Source organism: Anser anser, assembly GCF_964211835.1.
Source record: "Anser anser genome assembly, chromosome: 2".
Taxonomy (NCBI): domain Eukaryota; kingdom Metazoa; phylum Chordata; class Aves; order Anseriformes; family Anatidae; genus Anser; species Anser anser.
The window spans coordinates 62,745,097-62,766,201 of record NC_139721.1 but is presented as its reverse complement, the minus strand read 5'-3'; the positions used below and the strand labels follow the sequence as shown (position 1 = coordinate 62,766,201).

At 40.3% G+C, this 21,105-nt stretch overlaps 1 protein-coding gene and 1 long non-coding RNA gene across 2 annotated transcripts in view; one reads left to right on the top strand and one right to left on the bottom strand.

The window, feature by feature from the left end:
* Positions 1–9,534: 9,534 nt before the first annotated feature.
* Positions 9,535–21,105, bottom strand: part of LOC310895392 — a 55,336-nt gene continuing 43,765 nt past the window's right edge. The window contains exon 4 of the long non-coding RNA XR_014580652.1: positions 9,535–20,449. This is a non-coding gene — a long non-coding RNA (uncharacterized lncRNA). The remainder of the gene's footprint in view (positions 20,450–21,105) is intronic.
* The window catches only part of ZNF516 (zinc finger protein 516), a 168,130-nt gene continuing 157,107 nt past the window's right edge, over positions 10,083–21,105 (top strand). Inside the window, exon 1 of the mRNA XM_083826719.1 lies at positions 10,083–10,104. The gene's annotated coding sequence lies outside the window, so the exon portion shown is untranslated. The remainder of the gene's footprint in view (positions 10,105–21,105) is intronic.

Below are 21,105 nucleotides of genomic sequence, written 5' to 3'. Positions count from 1 at the left end.
CCAGGAATTGGCACCTGCTCAAAAAGCCATTTTTTTCTGAAGTGGATCTTGGTTTAGCTCTTTTTTTTATTAACAAACTTCAGAAGATCATATTGTCAAAGTTCACTCTGGCGTCATGTTTAGATCCAGTAGCAACCTCAGACTGAAGTGATTGTTAAAAAGGGTACAGAAGGGGAAAATAAATCAGCATTGGTGTCAGTTTGTTTTATTTCAATAATGGTCACCATGGAAACAAAGTCACTGACCTGTTTCTTTTCATACATATAAGTAAACACTAGGGTTTCCAATTTTCATACAAACCATTTTTAGTACCAACAGTTTACCCCACAGAATGCCTACAACATGCTATCTTATTGAAACCTACTTTTTTATTTTTCCTTCCCCTAAAGGCCTATTTTTATTTATTTATTGCCAATTTCCTTTACCAGGGAAACAATGAAAATTCAGTACTGTCATTACACCAGACCATCTCAATTTTCACTGTAACTACCCTTTCTCACAGGTGCAGTGACTGTAAACCAGCAATCTAATAGCAGTACATTTAGATGTGCTTCAACAGCCACTTCTGACTCATCAGGTTAATTTCAGATGACTTCATTCTGCATCTTTTTATTGGTCAGGCATACTATGCATGAAAAACACCTTACTAATGACAAGCTAGCTGTGATTGAGTTGACACATTCTATTTACAATGGAGAAGGCCTTTTTTCATACCTCCTCAACAAAGCACTCTTAAAACAATTTATTACCGCCGACATGGCTTGTGTCATACATTCCTTGCTTGCTGTATTTGCATTATTCACATTGATTCTAAGCAAAATCCTATACGCTTAAATAAGCAAGAGATATGACTGAGGTGTCATATATAATCCACGGATAACCAGCTGACACCCAAACTGAGTGTGAACATGTAACCATAACGCATGCATGCTTGCAGAAAGAAGCAGGTAATGGAGTTTGCAAGGAATAGTGCAAAAATATCAGGTTGGAGTGCCATTTCTCCTTCTAAGAACACAAGAACACCCTCTCTCTAGCCCTCTTAAGCTTTGACTATGCATGTTGTATGTGCAATGTATTGTGGCCTTAAGGACAACCACCCACATATACAGGAAGAGAGATAAATCATATATGGAAATGTTGAAAGGCAAAAGAATATCATATTTGCTATATTATGGCCTCTGAAACTATGCCCTGTGTTTGTTATCTCAAGAGTAGGAAAATAATCTAGCATATCAGCATATTATCTGGGACAAATGCACTGCTAGAGTAACTCCAGTTAAGTAATACACTTATTTTCCTTTCCTTTAAGCAATGTAAAAACTCATAACACCATTTAATTTAATGGCATTACTCCAAGACTAAATAGTTATAACTATGAACAGAATTATCTGACTGAATCAAGCTGTTCAGAAAGAAATCGAAGTCATGCCAAAGTGCCTTTTTTTTTTTTTATTGCTCTGTGACAAGCCTGACTGCTCCATCTTTCACAGGCATTTTGGGTTTAAGCTAAAGGCTTATGAAAAGAGTTGCTTTGAGTCAAGTAACTCATCTACATCACTGTTCACAGCAGTCAATATATGCATTTTAGATGATCAGGGGATTGGGTGTTGTCTAGGTCACTTTATACAGAGGTTTGCTGGTTTTGTATATTTTTTATTTTTATTTTTTCAGAAAGGATTATGCCTGAAGTTTGGCTGCTATTATTCTGCAATCTGCTAGACAAATGTGGTTACAATTTCCTAACTCCCATTGCCCAAATTTACTTAAATTGCTTCATAAACAGAATTTAAACATGCTCTAGCTAGTGCTTGTGATAGATTAAACTTTTCCTCTAATACACTTCCAAAATCTCTGTTCCAGCTGAGGGCACTGACCTTACAAATAAATAAAACATGTTTTGTTTCCACGCTCTGTATTTATCTCAATGGCCTGTAATCTTTCAAACTTTCCTTCCCTCCCCCTCCTTTTCTTCGGATCTGCTTCAGTTTCCCACTGATACTGATACGCAAGCTTCCTTATTGGGTAACATTTGGCAAGTCTCGCTGCTGCTGTCCAGTAAAGGCAGATTTCTGTAATGACGTCTGCTGGTTTTTACAACAGCAGCATGGGGAGTCTGAACTCAGCAGTCAACAGCTTGTGGGATTAAACAGGAAGAGGAAAAATAATATTAAAAAAAAAAGAAAGAAAAAAACACCATCAACTGCTTCAGTCTTAATAAACTCTGATGATTTTTGCTATCTTGAAACAGTGAAATATAAAGTCAGAATGCTTTCTCCTCATTTTCTACCTTTTAATATTTCAGTGTTCCATCCTGAGCTGCTGTCATTGTGATTTTATTCTCAACTTTAAAACATTTTTAGAGGTTATTTGATATTTGTATGTTTCAATTGGTCGGGGATACAGTACAGGAGAATTTATGTGGTGACATAAATGATGGTGACTCCTCAGGGCCAACCGGTGCTCACATGCAGTGTGCTCTCTGCATATTCTCCCTGCTTAGAGTAAAATCCACTGAGAATAGACCATAAAATAGTTATTTCATGTCACTGGTTAATATATTTAGGACTTTCATTCCACTGATTAATATATTTAGGACTATCTTTGTTTATTTCAGTAACAAAAATTAATACATGTTATATTGGAATTCCATAGTCTACTAATTGTCCCAGACTGATGGGACTAGCGGTGATATTTGCATAACAAGTCTTCTGAAGTAAAACCATCCTAAAAACTGCTTTGTGTCCCAGGCGGCTGCATGGAGAACCTGGAGTCTTCTACCTCCTGCCTCAGGAGAAAAGAGATTAACCAAATTCTAACTGTGGGCGTTAGTTTGCTTCAGAAAGGGTTTTTCTTTCTTTGCCCAAGTGGTAATTGCAAATGGGAAGTTACAGTGCATTAAATTAAAACAGGATAAAATAAAATAGCTTTTCTTTAATCACCATGTTAAATTTGATACATCAACCACCCATATGAACACAGAATCTAAATTTTAAAGATTTAGAATTCCAAATATAAAAATTGTTGAGAGATGTAATTTCAGAGAGAGTGAAAGAAAAGTCCACGTCAGAGACTGAGTATACTTAGCAATAACTTCTCTTTAGAAATATACTCTCCCTCTGGTTTTGGCCATCCTCCAAAATTCTACTTCTGAGACATCCCAAACAATGGAGACGTTATAACAAGAACCTGTGGAGCAGTGTCCCGCATTGCACTGATGGTTTATAAAAGAGTGGTTTGTCTCAGCTAACCATTCCACATATATAAAATTAATGGTCTCAAAAGACAAGTAAATGCTTACTGCACATAGTGAGCACATTGCGGAAATCCACTTAGATGGTACTAACTTTCCATTAATTTTCTCTGCACCTTGCCAGAATAAGCAGGCAGCCAGCAGGGTACTCCCGTGTGTAAGCCCAGACTTTGCAAGTGGTGATTCCTACAGGCAGATTCCTCACATCATACTTAAGGTGCTTACAATAAAATGATCGGATTTTCAAAATTGTGAGAAACACACAGTTGCCTCTGCCATCAAGAAGACAGCTTGGCAAATTCTAGGCAAGTCAGGAACCTTCTTGTTGGTCACCTAACTGTGGTCTGCCAAGCACAGGTCTGGTTATTCAAAAATCTTGGTGTAAGGCTGGATATACAGGATTTTGTGCTGATACAAGTATTTTGACCTCATGAGTGATTTTTCTATTAAAATTATAGAGGTGATGCATTCCCAAATTTGTAGTTTCCTACTCATACAAACGCCTCTTTTTCTCCTGCTCCCTGAAAATGTGAGCCGTGCTGGTGTGTGTACCATACACCTCCATGACTGCACGTGTGCCAAAGGACTGTCAGTGTGCTGGGGGGCTCATCGGCAGAAGTTGTTTTTTCATAAAACACGCAGGGGGCCATGCAGCGTGAGCTCGGCTGCGGTGTACCTCGGTCCCTGTCACTAGATGGGGCTCTGGGGAGGCTCTTCCTGGCCTCGCCGCTTTTGTGGGGGCTGCAATTACTGTGACCCGCAGCTCTACAATGTGTTTTATTAATCCATTGGCCGGACATGAACTAAGGAGCAATATCTGCACAGGTGGAAGGTGTTCCGCCCTAAGGAAAGGCCTGCTTCGTGCACCCAGCCTGTGTCCAACCTCCCCCTGCCTCTCACCAGCCTTCCCCTCGGCCTCCCCACCCGGCTGAGGGCAGCCAAAATGGCAGCCTGCCCCAGGGCCGCTCGGCAGGCTGCAGGAAGTGGGAGATGGAGATGAACTACAAAGGGAAATTCCTACGAGGCTGGGAGTTTGGCAGCGAGGACCGGAGTATCCTGACTTGGCTTGTGGGAATTAAGAGATGATCTCGGCTGAAGCTTGTGCTGTCAGACCTGCCCCTCTCAGCGTGGGCACCTGGCAGAGCCACCCCAGCGGGAAGCTCTGTTCCTGGATCATTCCTGCTTTCTCCAGTCTTTTAGGTTCAAACTGAAAGGAGGGTTTTGTGAGTGTTTGCTTCCGTTAGCAGAGGACATTTATGCAAAAACGCATGTGTGGTACTAAATCAATCAGAAGATGTTACACGCTCCTCCCAGTGGATTACAAAATGAGAGCAGCCTCTCAGCAGTTTGCACATACATTTTATCAAACCCCATCTGTCACCGAAACTTGGTGTCCCAGGTAGTTGCTCAGATGAGCAATGACATCAGTTTATAAGTTGCATCACACTAAATTTTATTTAAAGACTCTTTACTTACTTTTCAATGCTATTATATAAAGTCAGTTAGCAGCTGATATTGTCAGATCACTTTTTTTTTTTTTGGTGAAAAAATAGCATTTCAGTTCTTATTCAAAGCCTCTCAGGTCTCTGGAAGAAATAGAAAGTGATGAAAAATAATTAAAATTATTAAACATAATGTTTCCCAGATCAAAGCAAATTGAATGAGCACAATGCGCCATCCCTAATTATTTTAAAGTAGATACTGTTTTCTACCTTTATGAAACCAAAACAATTTTTAGAATTTGAGCAGGTATATTTAATTGACATAATGCAGAAAACCATTTTATGCACAAATCCGTGCTTACGGACATTATTTCAAGGACTTATCCACATGAAATAACTACCTTGATTTAAGGGCAGATCAAAGACAAAGGATTATCTTTGTCATCTACACAACTATTAATTCAAAAAAGCAAAAATACGTTTATTTGTATCTGTGCACTTTATTCCCTGTTGTGTCTTCTTGACAGGGGAAAGCTTAATGGTGTGTTAGTAGCAAATAAAAAGCCTAAGGGTAACGAGCAGAAGAGATGTGGTTTGACGCATGTAAGTTGCTGTTTATAAGTTAAGAGAAACATATCTTCACCTGTATGCTAAAGAATCATATGCTGTTTTATGAAGGAAATCGCTGATGTTTTTCTTCTGACTTGCACTTGTCCTGTAGGACAAAATAGATGCATCATAGCAGTGCTGTGGACTGCCTTTGTGTTAAAACACCACAGCAGCATGTGATAAGTTCTGCCACTATTTTGTAACCAATTACTACCAAGTATTGACAAATCTTGTCAAGCTATTTGGCATACATCCAAATTTGGCAGTACACCAAATAGAAGACAGCATTTTCAATGTGATTTGAGTTTTGCTGGTGTAAAATGTGGACAATTCAACGATTTTAGAAATGGAGGGTAATCCTAGCTATGCAGACCTTATTCTGGTCATTGTATAATACCCTCTGAAAAGAAGAAAAAATAATTTACAGGGGTTTTCCACACAAGGGGGTTGCAGTTTCTTCCGTTCCCAGGAGATGGCATACATCTTTTGGAAAAAAATGTCTGCTCACTTCCTAAAGGAGCAGCGAGGTGTAGGAGGAAATACATCAATGCGCCATTCACTCCTGCGATTTCCACTTGAAAATTGAAAGTCAGTTGGCAAACCCCTTGGGATTTAGGAGAGATGGAATGGGGATTGCCATCCACAGAAGAGAATTTGTATGAATAGCTCAGCAGGAGGAGGGCGAAGAATCCCCACCCAGCAACCGCATTTTCTTTGTGGCATAATATATGTAAGACTATAATACAATGCCCTCCTACTTTCATCTTTCTATATTGCCACTCATCAGCATTACAAAGAATGTAGCTATTAAAAGAACTGCCTCTTGGCACCCAAAAGCCATAGCACTGTATTTTCTACAACAAAAAAACTCAAGCCTCTATTATTTGTTTTGCTACATTTGCAGCAGTCTCCCCATTAAGCTTGCTTCTCACAGCTCCCTGATCTCATTCCCTGTTGGATCTAGATCAGACACACCAGAGGTCAGGCTGACTTTCAAACCTTCTTGCGGCTGGCAGGCATAGAAAAGTGTAACAGTAATAAGGATTAAGAAGTTCTCAGATGGGCCTACCAAACTGGAAAGCCCCTCCCTTCCCCAGACTTGCCACCCTCTGAAATGTTTGGCATAAACAACAGAGTTATCGAGAGAGCATGTATTAATTCCTGGTTACTCAGGTTAGTTCTTTCACACATGGATAACAATACTGAAGCTCCTGTAAATACCCTCTGTGACACTTCAGTGAGGTTTTCAGAGGTCCCGCGACTCCTGTTAATGGAAGAGAATTGCCACCAGTTTCTTTTGGTTACCCCCAACCTTGGAAGAGTGATCTGAGGCCATGAAAGGCCATCTGATGTAGGTCCCATTACTGGCACACCAGTGAGAAGGTGTTTGTGGTAAATGTGAACTGTTATGTCATGAGTCATGATACACTGACTGCACATTCAAAGTTACATTAAATTAAAAAAAAAAAAAAGTTAAAAATTGCTGAAAGTGAGGTAATGTGAACCAGCAGCAATCGCTGTAAGAACCCAAATCCAACCTATTAGCAGTCACCTCCTACCTGCAGACAGCCAAGACGTAAGTAGCCACAGTGGAGATACCACTGCACTATGTCAGTCACTGAAGAAAGCTACAGCAAGAAGAAAAAAAGAGAAATACTTAACAACTGATTGCCCCACTACTACAACCAGCATCTTCACCACATCTTGCCAGCAAGGGATTAGCTTGACTACAAGTGGATTCAGGTCTAATTTCATCAGAGAGGACACGTGAGGCTCCTCACCTGGGTGTTTCAGAGCAACGCACTGGGCACTGGACTGCTGATTCTTCAGGTCCAGACTGTTACATTGCAGGCAACTTGGGCACTGCTTTGGGGACACAAATTGAACCCTCAGTGGTCACTGCCACGGTTGTATGTGCTCATGGTGACATGACTGATGATGGGTTACACGGTTGCACCACCCCATTCTACCCCATGAGCACCAGGGCTGGAGCCATTGCCACGGTCACTTTATAAAGGCCCCTTAGGAGCATGCTTGGTTCCAGTTCTCCTTAATTTGTTACTGCTGCCATTCACGGCGACAGACTTCCAGCTAAAGCCTCGATTGCTCAGAAGCAGGTTCCTCCGGGTCACCGCCAGGATTCCCCACCTCTTCAAGTCTTCATCCAGCTGCGAGCAGTGACTCTGGAGACTGAATTCAAATGCACCAAGACTCCAGCAGGTAAGCTGTCTTGCCAATGTAGCAAGCCCCCCAACCTGGGGCATGCCATGCTAGTTGTGGTGTTGTTGGGATGTGCATTTTGCATACCCAACTTGCCAGGAAAATGTTCCCTGCTGTGCATGGGCATGGCAGGCTCCCACCAGATGGGTGTGCTGATAGTAGCTCGTGTGCTCCAGTGTCTGGCTACCAGTTGTCAGAGATAATGTGGCCCCTCTGAAACACACTGGTAAATCTTAAAACTACTTGACAGCATGCTCCTTTTAGCCTGCTTTATTCCACCATGTTTGACACATGAGAGGTGGTGCGGGTTTCAGACTTTGGGGGCCACAGAGGACTGAGATGAGGCTATGCCAGCTCCACTAAAATAAAAGTAAGCAAAACAGCTGGCAGCAGGTAGGTAGTGTATTTTTGAAGATCCTGGGGGATGTTTGAAGTGCACTTATCTTGATTTTAGCTGATAGTTTTAAAAGAGCTCCCTGGATTTGCTGTAGTCAGCTGTTTGCTTATTCTACCAGATAAATATAATACGCTGCTCTTCAAGAAATGAAAGGTTAAATTTGGATGCCATCCACAGGAAATGGGAGCTTAAGGGTGAGTGTGTATTTTGAAATACAGATGTTACAATTCCCTTTCTAGCTTGCAAAACAAACCCTGGGCCTATACCATGTCACTTTAATGATTTATTAGCCCATCTTGAAAAATCACTTATTCAGTTCCTCCCAATGGCTCTCTGCTACAGACGAGGCTCAGCAGCCTGCTCGTTTCTCATGCTGCAAAGATTATTGCTTTTACCGATGGCCAGACTGTGGCTGCCCAGGAGCAGGTGTGCGAGGGAGGGGAGCTAGGGAAGCTCAGAGCCTCCGTCTCTTCGGGCACCTATTCAACAAGCAGCAGCCCTAATCGTGCTTGCTGAAAAAGAGCAGGTGAGCCACGACACTGGTGGCACCTCACAGTTCAGATGGGGTGAATGCTTTTCCCTCCAACACTGCCCGCTGGGATGGTTTTGAGATGCTTGTGCTGCATCTTGAGGTGTGTTAGTGAGTAGCAGCTGCTCAAAGCACTGGGGCAGGACAGGACAAAGAAAATCACACTGCTCCCTGGACTTTCTGACCCTCTTCCTTTATTCCCAGGAAGAGAATGTCTGACTTTTTTTTAGATTTCTGTTAATTTGAAAGGGATGAGTCTTTCAAAAGTATCTATGTAGGCTGGCCCATTGCTCAGGTCCCCTGACACCTGGAGATGGACTTCAGACACCCAGCACTGCACAGGGGCTGTCCGGTCTTTGAGCTCAGAAAATCAGACTTGTGAAACACTCTTAAGCCTGAGAGGCTCCAAACCAGCAGGTGAAATGCAGCTGCAGGAGTTTTGCCACCTTAGTTACTGAGAACAGGAGCAGATTTAAATACAGACACACATGCAGAAGTGCGAGTGAAAGAAAAAGTGAAAACAAGATCAAGGACATGCAGATATGGAATTATTAAAGCATTGTTTAATGATCTAAGATCTACTCTGAACAATACCAAAATTGAACAATACCAAAGTTGAGAAGTTTCTCATTTTTTTTGAGACTAAAATAGTATATCATAATTTGTTTGACCAATGCAAAATCTAAACCATACTTAATGTATTATTAGGCTTCAAAAGTAAACTTATCTGCCAGAATGCTGTCTGTTTTTTTTTTTCCTGTGAGATATACTGTTTGTTAGAGCTGATCTATATGAAGGGGGACCTTTCGCTGGTTACAATAAATGTCTTATCTGTGACTTCACTGAAGCTATGGTATGTTGCTCCAGTTTTTGAATATCTGACCTAAAGGGCTAGAAAAACCTCCAGGAGACCAGCGCTGAAACCTGCTTCTAACTGCAGATACTGCAGCAGTTTTTCTAAGGACTGGGAAATGTTCAAGGTTATAGGTATTAAGCTTGGAAAATGATGAGCACATTTCCCAAGACAAAATAGACTCCCTCCCCCCCCAACCTGAAATTCTTCTCATTGAAATGCATGTATATTTTTTCATGACTTATCCTGATTGCTTTTTTTAAAGAAAGAAGTTGCTCAGTTTAGATGTTGAATACTGGTCTTCCCCTTTAAAATTATGTGTGGAATCATGTTACAGAGAATTTAAAACTTTCAGTGTCTTGGAAAGGGCCTCAGTGCCTCTCAGGATTGAATTGACAATGATTAACATCATCATTTCAATGATTGCCACTTTGCCCATCTCACAGATACCCTAAAGGTTTTGTTCCATCCTGTAACCACAGCTGAACACTAAAAATGCTTTCCACTGTAGAAACAGCTATCTGAAGATCATTTTCATTTCTCCTTTTCACGTGCAACTGTTTACTCCATGCTCAGCCTCAGGTTGAAAAATATTTGTAAAAGCAGAAATGAAAGCAGTTGCAAAAAAAGAAAGTCATTTCAATTTGGTTAAAATTGAAACTTTTAGGGTTAACTCTGGCTATGGTAAACAGCACCAGCCAATCTCTGGGGCAGAACGGTGACTAAGAAGATGCACTGCACAGTGTCACCAGGAGACTGGCTGCTATTCAGAGGGAACATCTGCCAAAGCTTGAGATGATCAAGGTAAAGGTAGCGTGATAGGAAACCAGTTCTATTAATGAATCGTTAAGGACCAAGCAGGGAAAAGTTACAATTTTGTCCTGGCACAGTCCCTGCACCATAAAACTTCCTTGCGAATTGTTTTATGTTTCTTCCGCAGTCTAAATGTTTTGATTACCAAGGCAGTGTTTCCCCACGAGGCGTATCTTAAAGAGATGCGGTGCCTGTACCAAGTGGGATGAGATGATAAAATGTAAGAATCTGGAACATGAGAAGTTTGAAGCTCAGCTGTGAAAATGTTTATTGGATAAATGTTTACTCTGCTGCATGCTTATATTTATTTTTCTTTTGAACCTTTGAGTACTGCTTCAGTGAAACAATTAATTCTTTTTGGAGAGCATGACATGGTTAATTAAACAGGTGAGAGAAACTAGTTTCTCAACTGTCTGGAGATTCAAAGATCCAGTTGCAATTTACAAAGAATATATTACAGTTGCCGACATCATGTGAATCCTGGCTTGTCTGAGAATGATAAACACATGAGTGGTGTAGAAAATGCCATTTAGAAACTGGAGATCATACTCACTGAGGCCGGTCCTCTGCTGTGCCAGGTGGTTTCTGTGAAATGATTGTGCTTCATCCTAAAACCTCTTAAGGATTTTGCCCTTTTTCTATCCAAGGGCTTTCTGCTCCAAAACTTAAGAACCAGATTCTCAATCCCATAGACATTTCATAGCCATTTTTTCTTCTGCTTCAGTTGTTCTTAGCGTCAATAGCCCATCTTTACCCCTGATTTTAATCCCTGTGTTATGTTTATGAAGAGCAACTGTGTTCTCTGTGTCTTTACATTGCCAGCCTGAGCAAGGCAAGCCCATGGAGGGCTGTGCAGTGGCACGCTGTGTGGCTGCTGCATGGGCTGGAGCTCACCCCAGCTCTGCTCCCCTTCACTCTCCTTTCCTACCCTCCAGAAGGCACCAACAGGGGCTTGGAGATGTGCTGAAGGAGGCAGCAAACCCAAGCCCTCATAAGCATGGCTTGAGAAAACAGAATTTTGACAATGTTGGGACTGTATTATATAGAAGGTAAACCTAGAAAATGTTGCAGAAATTGCAGAATTGGGGCTGTAAAAATGAGTCCAACCTTTCTGAGGCACAGACTGCTACTTCCTCTATTTTTGCCTCACACCTAGAATGATGTGGCCTTGACCAGCTGGTCTCAGTGCTCCTGCAATCTAAACATTAGACATTAATAGTTTTGAATAGCAAGGAGTTGTAAACCGCAGTATATACTATGTGTTGTACTAAGGAAGTTAGTGCAGTTGGCTTTATTTACAGCAGGAGGGACTTAAAGATGACAAAAAAGGCACCGATTTGGGTAGAGAAGGAGCTTGAGAATGTCCTGGCACTGACCTCTCTTTGCTACTTCAAGCAGTAAGATGTGTTCTCCTTTGCCTCTCATTAGTGACTGCAGACTTTCATGGCTTTCCACACAGAGAGATCAGGCAACTACGTGTAAATTCTTTATATTTGACTATTGTTCTAATGAATCTTTTATTTTACTGGTTTTAACGTATTATCTGTAAACAACCACTACTGTTTGGCCAACTGTTACGTTTGTTTAAGGTTACTTAAGTCTCAGTTATCTGTGGAATGCTCCTATATTCCTCTGGGCAGTCAGTACATAACTCACAATTATCTAATTTTGGGGGGGGGGGGCAGGAATCTCAGATCACTTTTATGAGTCCTTTACGGAGCTGTTAAGTACTATCAGACATACATATATACATATTCACTTCAACCCCACCACATCTGCAGTTGTGGTTGAAAGTAAGAGGTTCTCTCTATAGCAACCAGCGCATGTTCGTTTCTTTTTTTTTTTTTTTTTAAATACCAAGAGCCAGATTTTGCTCTCAGGTCCACAGCAGTTTTGTTTTTCTGATTGTTTTATTCTTGAGAGTGAATAAAGTCCTGCTATTTTTCCACTACACGTGTCTGAAGAACAATCTGATTTTGGCAACTTTCTAAACAAACATTTGCTGATTTACTTCTTGATTAGAAATTATTAGTGGATCTTCAGGAAGGGACATGCTTCAAATAGATCTGGACAGAATTAGCAACGATGAGACATTTACAGCAGTAGAGTCTTTGTAAAGAGCCTCTAGAACTAATTCCAAATGCATACATGACTTTTAATTGGATAATTATTGCCTGTTGACTTTCTTCCAGCTTTGTCCTGTAAGGCAATGTGTGTCAAGATTTCAGAGTCACTTGCATATCTATGTATTCCTATTTTTCATCTGTATGTGTAAACAACTATTTGCCCATGCAAAAGGGATCCTTAGATGTGCAAATACCTTATCTTCTGCATAAATATTTTTTTGCAAGCAAATCTGTTTACAAGAATGACTACATGAAATATAGATATGTTTGAAATGGAATGAAATACAATTAAATACAGATCTGTTTACATGAATGATTACATACACAAAAAGAGGGCCTTTAAGTCTGAAACTGGGGGGCTTCTGTCTTGTATCATCTCTCAAGTTGATTGTATTTCTTTATATATGTAAAGCTACCTCACTAATAAAGTAGTTTTAGCAGTGAACCTAGCAGATTTAACAACAAAACATCTATGCATGTGCTTAACTTTAGTGGAGCTAAAGACCCAAGCAAAGGTAAGCACATGCTTCAGTGCTTTTCTGAATTGGATTCACATTTAGATCCAGTACTATATTTTTCCAGGCTTCCTAATTTCCTGCTCTGCCAGAGAATCAAAAGTCAATGGAAAGAGTTTACAGAGGATGCAGTGTTAAGTGTTGCCAAGTATGTTTTGTAGCCACATTTCTTTTGTAGTGCACTGTACCTAGCATTCCCATAGTTAAGGAAATGGTGATCCCGTTGATCTGCAGATTACCTTGCAGTTCTCCAAAAATGAAGCCTGTGACATTTACCTCTCCAGGAAAATTTATGCATTGGCCTTTGAATGCTATTTGACAGCACAAATATTTATGTTTAATTTAACTGACCAACTTATTAATGAGGAATCACATTATTCAAGAATAATCAATGTTCTGCTGGTGGTCGAGGGTGCTGAGAGCAATTTCTGAAGAACACTACATCTGTCCTTGTTTCAAACCAGGACAGATAGTTATTGTAGAGCGATACCACACCTGATTTGTTACGCAGCGTTGTGTTGTTAAAGGCCTTGTCAGCAAACTCCTTTGGCCTAATCCCATGCAGAAACCACATCTCCCTGATGTTGACGTATCAGAAGGCAACTCATGCTTCTTGACAGATAGTCCTTCCCGTAGGTTATCTGTGCACAAGGCAACTGCTGTCTTCTAGAAGTTGTCTGGGAAATGGAGAATGCCTGTGGTACACGGAGGGAGAGCCTCTGTGTATGCTTCCCATTCCCCACTTCCACCATTATCAGTATGAGATAATGCATGGAAGTCCAAGGCCTTGGGCCTAGAAACTGGAATTTATCAGGGGGTGGCTCTACTGGACCAGGTAGGGCTGAAAATTTTGTGTAAACTAGGAAAGAATCAAGAACACCCAATTGGTTTTAAATTATGTGATACTGACTTCAACAGCACTTAAAATTAGAAGTCAAGTCTCCTAACACTGTTTCATACAAAAAACAAAAGGCCTCTGGTTAGAAATCTTTTAATTTTCCATTTAGATAACACGTTTGTGTTTATTGTTATACCATACTGTTTTCCACCTTTGCTTCCCCCCATCCTTTTGCTGATTTATATGCAATGGCTGAAAACTCTGTGCTAAAAAGATTACTTTATTTGTAATATTTGTTTGTATTTTTATTTGTATATAATTTTTAACTTTTTGCAAATATTTCTATTTTAAGTTTGGTTCAGACTTAGCAAAATGCTTGCACATTTGGACCCCATTTTTACATGTGCAAAGGTTTCTGCACTAAATTATTTAATTCCCTGTATACTTCCCAAACCCCCCAAATACCACTTAGTGAAAAACAACCACAAAGATAAACCCTGCTCAATGTGGACAGGGCCTTTGGATCAAGCAAGAAATAGGATAAGAGACTGTATGACTGTGAACAGACGAAATCATGTGACGGGCTTTATTGCTGGTGAAATCTGTTTCCACTTGCTGCCACCCACTAATTTGACAATAGATTGCATCATGTGGTTGCAGCAACTGAGAAGACTAGCAACCATTTTAAACTGCTTTCCTTAAAGGGGAAAACACTGTATAAAAACAGTGGAACAGAAAGACACTTGGTGTTGTGAACATATTTTAAATCTTAGATAAATGCAGTAATTCATACTGCATTATATTACATTTAATGTAAGCCAACTTTGCAATGAGGACCTAAGTATTAGCCAAAATTTGTTTATTGAGAGATTATTCTTAGTGGACAAAAACAGCTAGGAGATTTGTTAGAGTAATTTAGCTCATACTAGAATCGCAGTTACTACCTAAGTGTTATATGGAAAATGCACAGCATTTTCAAAGCAGAAAAATAAATAATAATGAACCCTTAGCTTAAAAATGCAATTCTCTCCGAGTTCTTTTCTTGTAAAGAAAAATCTACATTTCAAAGGAATATTTTCTTACATATGGAAATGCTTATTTTCTAGCTACTGAAGATCTGCCAGGAAATATTAGAGAATATCATGTTCAGAGTTTTAGAAGGCAAATTGCTTCTGCATACACTGTATCTAGCAGACAGCTTTATGGTGCTTTTTACCTGTCTGTCATAACATCATCAGTTTTTCCAAAGCACCTGAAGCCCTTGCAAGTAGCAGTATACCTTCACATGACACATGTATTTAGCAATGCTAACCTGATTAGCAAGTAAATACAAACAACAGATTTATGTGCTTTAAACCCAATTATTAAATGTTCCTTGATGGAGGAAATAAACAACTTTGAAATGAAATAGTTGTGTCAGCAAAGATGGATTTTAAAGAGCACTTATCAAAGTACATACAACATGGCTATGCACCTTTAAAAATGAGTTTCAACTGTACTTTATTGTCTTAATTTATATCCCAGGAAAGCAGGGAGGGCCACCTTAGCTGTGGAAGATTTGGCTTTTTAGATATAAACACCGACTTTAAAACATCTCAGCAGCATTTTCAAATTGTCATAGTGAGCAGAAACATACATGTTGTTAGCCAGATGGGAAATTTCATATGCATTTCTTAAACCAGTTAATTTTCTTCTTCAGTGCAGAGAAGCCAAAAGCTAATGTTGAGGTCTGGGACAGACTTTCAAATGTTTTTTCTGTCAAATTCTATGCACCCAGAAAGCCTTAGTCTTTTATTGATTTGTTTGCTTTTCTTTTAGAGAGAAAGCAGTGTATTTGTGGCAGTTTATTCTTACTCTGGCCTAAACTCTTCTGGTATTCTGACAGAAAAAAACATCTCTGAAACTTCCAGGAGAATTTGCGAAACTATTTTGGAGGTAAAAATTGAGCTCCCTTTAGTTTTCTCTATAGAGACAAGTTTTAATTAATCGAGTAAGAGCTGTAGAAATGTCCCATGGTCATATCTTTGAGGAAGTTTCCATCATGAGTGTGTTTACCACTTATTCTTTCTCCTCCTTATTTTAACAAATAATGGAAGAAAATAGCTCTCCTATCTCCATTTTTTGTTTGTTTCTTTAATTCCCAGTACATTTTTCTACTTGTTTTTGATTGCCTCCAATTGCAGAATCAAGATCGGTATTATTTGGTCAGCATAATGCAAATAAATTGCTGCTGTTGTTTACTTCTAAATGCCTGCAAAGGAAAAAAAACAACCACCCCTCTCTCCCTTGCTGGCTGCGAGCAGGGCATTTGCTAACCAGCAAGGGGCGCCCTGAAACTCATTGCAAAGGTACTGGGGAGAACCGTTGAAGATAGTAATGAAGTAAAGCAGTAAAGACTGCCTTTTACAGAAGAAGAAAAATGAATTATTAATAATAATAATAATAATAATTAATAAAAAAGTTTTGAGTGAACTTTAAAAAGTTCATGCACTGGAGGGAAGGGATGTCACCCAGAGGGACCTTGACAGGCTTGAAGAGTGAGCTCATCTGACTCTCATGCAGTTAGGTAAGGCCAAGTGCAAGGTCCTACACATGGGTTGGGGCAATCCCCAATAATCAATACAGACTGAGTGATGAATTGATTGAGAGCAGCCCTGCAGAGAATGACTTGAGGGTGTTGGCGAGTATTGAAAGTGGGCATGAGCCAGCAATGTTTGCTTGCAGCCCAGAAAAACAACCACATCTTGGGCTGCAGCAAAAGAAGTGTGGCCAACAGGTTGAAGGATGTGATTTTATCCCCCTACTCTGCTCTCATGAGACCCTACCTGGAGTACTGTGTTCAGCTCTGGTGCCACCAGCACAAGAAGGACGTGGAGGTATTGGAATGAATCCAGAGGAGGGCCACAAAGATGATCAAAGGGCTGGAGTGAGCACCTCTGCTATCAGGACAGGCTGAGAGAGCTGGGGTTGTTCAGCCTAGAGAAGAGATGAGGGTGAGAGGGTGGTGAGGCACTGGCACAGGCTGCCCAGAGAAGCTGTGGATGCCATCCCTGGAGGTGTTCAAGGTGAGGTTGGTCGAGGCCCTGGGCAACCTGATCTACTGGGAGGTGTTCCTGTCCATGGCAGGGGGTTGGAACTGGAAGGTCTTTAAGGTCCCTTCCAACCCAAATCATTCTGGGATTCTATGAAATGGTTCTTGCAGACAGACCAGGGGGAGTTGTTGAGAGAATCACCAAGTGCAATTTGAAAATGAACTTCATCAAAGCCATGCTCTGTGGGACTACAGACATCATAATGCACGTGGTAGTCATGCTTAAATTTTGAAAGCAGGTTTTAGCAAAATTCAGAACACCAAAATCTCCTGATTTGAAACACATTTTTGGGGAGGAAAAAAAAAATTGAGGAAACCAAATTTGGAATTTGGAAACCAAAATTTTGAGAAATCTTAATCTTTTCAAAAATAAAAATAGAAAACAACCTGTGTTTTATTTCAAAATAAATAAAAACAGAATTCCTGCCTGGAAAGAGCCCACACATTTTGTAGCTTAACAAAGTAATAAAAGAAAACAAACAAACAAAAATAAAACATTTCCCAACTGCTGTTACTACATGGTCTCATGAGGCTTTTTGAACCAATGAAATGTAATTGGAAGGGGGCAGAAGAGCGGGGATTTCCCACTGCAACTGAAATTATTTGTGTTCACAAACAGTAATTTCGGTCATCTTACAGAAGTGCCACCGCACCAAATAACTTTAAGCAGTGATTGACAGTGGGGTGATATCTTTACCTGCCGTGTACCACTTTGTGTGCTTCCACAATGCTACCAGTTTTGATAGCAACGATTAGTACACCTGTAATTCAAAGTGACAGCCATGCTCAGCTTGGCATTCAGCCAGAGTAGGAAAATAAAGGGTAAATTTCAGTGTGGTAAAAGATGCATGAAAAACTGGGGAACAAAATGAGATGCTAACTTCCCTTTAACATATACAGCCTGCAACTGACTGTTTAAGAAATAGAGGTTTTGCATATCCTATCCTGAGATCACTGTGAGCCAGGTTGAATGGCACTGCTGATCAAGAGATGACTGTGACCCAGTTTTATTACTGGTAGGCTAACCTCAAAAGGTTCAGCAGATCTTTTCAGTTCACGGAAGGATCAAGTTACCTATATGCTTAGGCAACCTTTGGTCGATTCTCCTGCAAGCCAACAGAACTACTACTCAGCTTGTGTAGGAGGATTTTTAGGACTAGGAACTAATGTTTTCCCCAGTTCTTAAGCTGGAAATAATGAGAATGCTGCCCTGTTTGTAAGGTAACTCCAGGATGGAGTGCTCTGGGGGAGGTTTGGAAAGAAGTTTGAAAGAAAGTTAGTTATGTCTTCAAAGCACTACAAAAGTCCTTGCAAGAGAAATTTTAGAGATTCTTTTAAAGTGCAAAATTGGTTCCATTTATTCCCTCACTTGTCTTCCATGATGAACACAGCCAAGTGCATCTCATGCCTGTTTTTTTGCTTAGTTTTTCATCTTTTGTAGGTCTTTATATTCAACTGTTTTTATGAGATGCAGTGATCCAACACTATTAATACAGTAGGTCAAGGATGCAGCTAAAGCTTGAAAATGTCAGTTTGGATTTCTGCTCTGACAAGGACTTTACATATAGTCTTGCTGACTGTGTCTCTTCTGGAAAGTTTTTTCAGTTGCTAACAAAGCAGTTGTGTTTCCTTGGGTTTGTACATTTTGCCTTTTTGGGGCACATGAGCCAACAGACATGTCAGAGAGGTGCTTCCTTCTCCCACCATCTCTGCACAGAGCTGTCGTGGGGCTATGACTGGGAAGTGCTGCACTGCACTGCAAGGACTCTTTGTTCCTCCCAAGAATTGCAGCACCTTTAGGTCGGGTCCCCCCCAATTTCCTTTCATTCAGATTCCTAATTCAACCAGATCTCAAACCCTTTTTTTTAATTGAAAAGCCACAAAAAATAAAAATAAAAGAAAAAATATATCCATATATCCTAGTCAGTGTATATAGATGTTTAGATGCTGTTGCAATGCTAACTGTGGTTCTTAAGGACTCATCTCACCTTTTCACTCCCTTGACTGATGTCTTGCACAGACGATAGCAAAGAATGATTTAGCTATTCTCTGTGCAGTGGGGAGGTAACAGCAGAAAGTATGGTGGTCACGCAAAAAAGACGGTGGAAATGTCTTACGATTAGGTTAGATGTTAGCGGGCTCAAAACCTTAATCTTGTGACAGCTGATCATTGTTTAGGAGGTTGTGAGTATTTATAAAGCAGAAACACTTCATTAGGTGGAGGCAGAAGGGTATAGGAGATTTAAGCACAAAGGCACTTACAAAACCTCTCCAAATCTTGTGTGGCTGATGGTGATGAAAAAAGCTGGCATTAACTGCTTGCCCCTGCTGGACAGAAGGCTGCTTTGTGGATGTGCAGTATGGGGCCAATAACTGTTATGAACTTCTATTAATCTCACTAAGCAACTACATATTCACAGGACTGCTGTTTATTTACTGCTTCCTGTTGTTTTATCTCTTACTTATTCATTATATTTCAATTTTAAGGGAAGAAAATCTTGACTGAATACCAAAATGCATCTCTCTTGCTCAACAAGCAAGCAAAACGAAAATAAAAACAAACAACAAAGTTCTGGTTGTTTTGATTTGCATCACAGATTGTTGCAAAGGTACTCATAACACTCCTTATCACTCACTACACTAGCGATGTACAGAAGGGACAGTGTTACAGCTCATGCCATCATTCAGGAGAAAGCGCAAGATTCTGGTAACCTAGAAGATGCTGGAAACAAGGAGTCATCTACACAGTATAATAACTGATTGCACGTCATCCTTTGGAAACTTGTTTTTTAATATTTTGAAGGAGTTTGTCTTGGTATTGTATGAGCTGGGTGATACCTTAGTTCATATGAAGATGTTTGAATTCACTTTATCTGATTTTCTTCCTTTAAAAGCCCTCAATATTCCATTAATTCTCTCATAAACCCTGAGTACTGCGAGCCTTGAAAACCAGCATCAAATACGTAATAATTCCAGTGTCCCTCTTTCGCTTTTAAGTTTGCTTTGACATTTTCCAATGTATTTTTTCTAAGTGTCCAGTTATTGGTTAGTGTTGTTTTTATTGTACTGTTTCAGGCAACTACTCAAGGACAAGCTGCTTTGCATGGACCATTACTCTGCACTCACAAAGTTGGAAAAAAAAAACATTTCTCAACCACACTAGGGCTTTCAGACACAAAACTGATAATAACTTTAGTCCCAAGCCTCTTAGTTGAGGAGTCGGATTAGAGAAATCCCACAGAAGTAAGAGTGTAGTTGTGGGATTGTTAATGAAAAACTGCTCGTCGAGGGACAGGTAATGTCTACACAGGAGTGTCTACAGGAGCATGGTAGCAGTGGACCTGTGCTGTGCAGGTCTTGTGTTGCTGGAAGAACTGGTCTAACCCGACCGACAGAAGTTCAGGTTTTTATCATCTGGCTTCAAAATGAAGTGTGCACACAGGCACGACCTATAAAATTTTGTAGTATAAACATAAAAAAAAAATACCTCAATTCTGTGTCTGTAAGATCACATTTCTGTAAAATAGTGATGTTTACCTGTCTTGAAGATTATCACATTGAAAGCTATGATTTGTTCAGAGAGCAGCGTAATGGGGCCGGATAAGTACCATCCATAAACAGAGGCTTACTTTTAAAAACACTTTTCTACTGAGAAGTAATGGCTGCTTAGTTTAGAGTTTCCAGCAGCTCTGAACAGCTGGCGTTGCTTCGCTTATAGTAGGCTGGACTTCTTTCTCTTAAGAAGCAAAGGACTCAGCGTATTGCTCTGCAAAGAGAAAGAGGAGGGACAGATGATTACTATTAGTATTTGCAAGACTGTAAGAAGGGGAGGTTAAAAACCTTAAGATGCTTCAGGTGTTACCCTTTTCTAGTTACAAGGCTGCCTGCATAAAGCCTTGTTCAAATCAATGGGCTTGAAAAAGGAGTAAAAGAACTGTAAGTCTAGTCACATTTTGGGCAATGTTAAACAAACAGTACATGACGGCCTCAAAGTTCGGGAAAGGCACCAAGTCATCTTCCTGCCTGTGGTTCCTGGGCTGCTTTGAACCCGTCTGTGCCCAGCTTACGGGAAGTAGAGTTGATAGGAATGACTGTCCCATTTATGAGGGGTATGCAACACGTAATATAGAGAACATAGAGTAGTGCAACCATTCCCTCTTCTGTCTCAGCATGTCCCCATTCCTACCAATGCTTTGGGCTGTTGCAACAGAAGCCTCTATATCAGGCATAAAGATGAGCTTTTGAATACTTCTGTGAAATAGATAATGCACACTAGCCATTTCTTTTTTTTTTTTTTTTCCTCTAACTGGGAGAATTGTCCCAGCTGGGACCTTCCTCTTTGCATCTCCTGTATGCCATTTGGGCAGCATGCAGGAGACTTCTCTGGTCATATTATTTTACCTATGAAATGTCATGGTTAAC